This window comes from Belonocnema kinseyi, chromosome 1, assembly GCF_010883055.1.
Source record: "Belonocnema kinseyi isolate 2016_QV_RU_SX_M_011 chromosome 1, B_treatae_v1, whole genome shotgun sequence".
In the NCBI taxonomy this organism is placed as follows: domain Eukaryota; kingdom Metazoa; phylum Arthropoda; class Insecta; order Hymenoptera; family Cynipidae; genus Belonocnema; species Belonocnema kinseyi.
The window spans coordinates 162,209,768-162,213,140 of NC_046657.1; positions in this window are offsets into that span (position 1 = coordinate 162,209,768).

The window sequence follows — 3,373 nt, forward strand, 5'->3', positions numbered from 1 at the left end:
GTGCAATCGACTAGGGATACTTATAAGATACTACCATGATTTTTTCAGATTTTTTGGTCCAAAAATAAATTAGGCCAAAAACCGGCCTTACCGACCCTCCCCATTTGGCTTTAGAATATGTGGAAAGAAGAGGTTTGAAAAATTTAATCTTAAACCTATTTTACATAAAAGGTATGTAGATGATATTTTAGCTATTGTTCCTAATTGAAAAAATGGTTGATTTCATTAATACTTTTGAGAGTATTGAAAATTCCATACAGTTTACATTTGAACTTGAAAATAATAATTCATTAAATAACCTTGATCTACAAATTATAAAAACAACTGATGGTAATTTAGTTAACAATTTGTTTATAAAAGCGTCATGGTCTGGTAGGTATGTTACATTTATATCTAATTATTGATATTGTCAAAAGGTCGGCCTCATAAAAAGTTTAATCGATAGATGCGTAAAATTCAGTGATATTAGCTTTAGGAATCAAAAAGATATTATTAGTATCGAAAATTTGTCTGGGATTGTATATCTCATTAAATGTCATTGTTGTGAAAAAGTGTATACTGTCGAAAAGGTAGAAGCTTAAAAACTAGAGGTTCGGAACATAAAAGATATTGTAGAGCTTGAAATTTCAGTACAGGTCTTTCACAACTTTGTTGGAACCTAAACCATTATTTTGATTTTAGCAATATTAAAATTCTTGCTAGAGAAAAAAATACATATAAAAGATGCATTATAGAATCCATTTTTATACTCACATATCACAATATTTGGATTAAATCACAGACAGAAATTATGAATGTCAACAAAATATATCAAAGCATTATGAAATAAACAAAACCAAGTTAAAATTCCAGTTACTTTGGCGCGTTTTCCTCATTTACGGTTCCATTATATGACGCCTTTATTCTGTATTAATGAATTTACCGCCTTAATTTATGTCTCTCGTCTACTTTGCAATGTGTGGGTTGTGGTGCAAAAACATTGTAAGGATTTTGTGTTTTCCGTCAATTGAGATGTAGTTTATAAAAAAAAAATCCTCTTTAATTTTTATTAGGCTTTCATATTATATGAGTTTTCTATACCTTAATTTAATTTGGTGTCACACATCAGTATCACTTTTGAAAATTTACACCAATCTATTGGCCGTTGTTTGACATCAAAATTAAATATTCTTTTTTTTTTTGCAATAAAATAAGAACAATATTTTTATTTCTTTTACTTTTCACATTCTCATCATTTATGATTGAAAAAGTATTAGAATTTTCCGAAATTTGACAACAGTTTTTCAACGGATCTCCACGTTTCGAGACCCCCTGAATCCGAAAATTAAGTTTTTACGATGGTTTCTGTCTGTCTGTCCATCCGTCCGCAAACACGATAACTCTAAAAAAACGAACGGATCAAATCTATCTTTGGCACCCTTTTTTTAGGTCCTAAAAGAAAAGATGAGTTCGTTAACCAGCCATTTCGGATAAAAATTCAAAAAGAGAGCGCATTTAAAAAATTTTTGATACCACTTTTTTCTGCATTTGAAAATTCTATGTACGGATATTTACAAAATTAAAAAGAATGAAAAATTTATCCTCATGACTTTTTTCGACGAAAAGAAAATTCTCAGAGTTATAGCATTTTCAAATATTTTAAATCAACCGAAAATCCAAATTTTATGCCAAAAAACGCACGATATGAAAAAAAGTCGGAAAAAGAAAAATATTTCTTTTTTAAGCACTACAAGATTATCATAACAAATTTTTTAATTTTTTGAAAAATCGGAAATTCAAATTTTGATTGCACAAAATACAAAATATAATGCAAAATCAAAAATTCCATTTTGTGGTCAAACTATGTAGGATAGGAAAAAACATGAATTTAAAACATTGTTATCTCAAAAAGATCTACAATTTCGTTAAGAATATATGCAGATCAGTTTCCTCATGTATGAACAACTTTCCTCGATATCTTAATTAACACGCATAGACACTCCTGGGACATAACTTTTTGCAACAAAAAATGTGATACCTCATCAAAATCATTATTAACCTTAAATTAATGGACGTAATATCTATCAGGAAGTAATGAATTACATTTTCAGTCAAAAATTATTGTATTTTATGTTCTAGTCTAATTGGATGTTCTAGAGAAGTTGTATCATCTTACTGTGCTACAGCTAATAACTGATGCAGTAGAATCATTTTTTTAAATAATGCTCAAAAAAAGAGCATGAGTCCTCTAATAAAATGCATTTTCTCTTTTTTCTCGACCCTCGAGAATATTTATAGTATTGCATTCTATTTGTTGTATCGAGCAGTGTATTCATGACCTACATTTAAGTCTTACTAAGCTAATAATAAATGAAATATCACATGCTAAAATATCCATATATGACATTAGAATTATAGAAAAAATTGGAAACAAATTATTCCAGAGATGGTCTCTTCTATAGACTATTTAATACGGTTAAAATTATTTGAACAAAATTTGATTTACACATTTGTGCAATGCGGTATCATTGAGATCACTAGAAAACTCGATCGAAAGTTTCAAAAACATTTAATCAAATTTATTAACGAATATTGCGCATGCACATTTGCTTTGTTATCCAAAAAGCAGTTGGTGGTTCAAAAACACACATCCTATTAAATGGTTTAGTTGTCCTATAGTCTTTAATCCGCTACTGAAATTGATACAAAATGGCACGTTTTAAAAAAAGTTAATTTTAAATTCATTTTTAAATAGAACAATCGGAAATCCAGTAATAAAAATGCGTTAAACCTGAAATTTACTTAAGGTTTAAAATTGTACCCTAATAATACTACGTGCGTAGAATCTGAAAAAAAATGTAACAAGAGTGTCAAAAATATATAAATATATTTTACAGGCGAGTCGAAAGTCTTTACAGGGGCTAAAATGTCACAAAAATTTCAAATGGTTGTGCCAATACATTTATAATTTTCTTTAATTTTCCCTAAAAACTTTTGAATCAGTTTTATAATCGTTAATTTAAAAAAAAGTTTCAATATGCGTCGAAAATTTTGGACCTTAAGCTATTTTTTACCCATACTACATTATTAATCTATGCGTCGGTGGCCGAGTGGAACTTTCCATGTTGTGTGACAATACGTCAGAGATAAACTTAAATAAGTTTATTTTATTATTTTTTACTGAAAAAAGATACTTTATATTATAAACTCTACATATCAGTCGAAGCGATTATAAATTCTATAGCTGATAAGTAGCAAAAGATCTATGTGTAATAAATCAAGAAGTTACACAAAACTTTGAGAATCCATGGTTCCAAGATCGATTTTTCGTTTTAGTATTTTCAAAATGGCGTCTTAATGGCAAAATTTTTGTGAAAACATTCATGAATTTTTT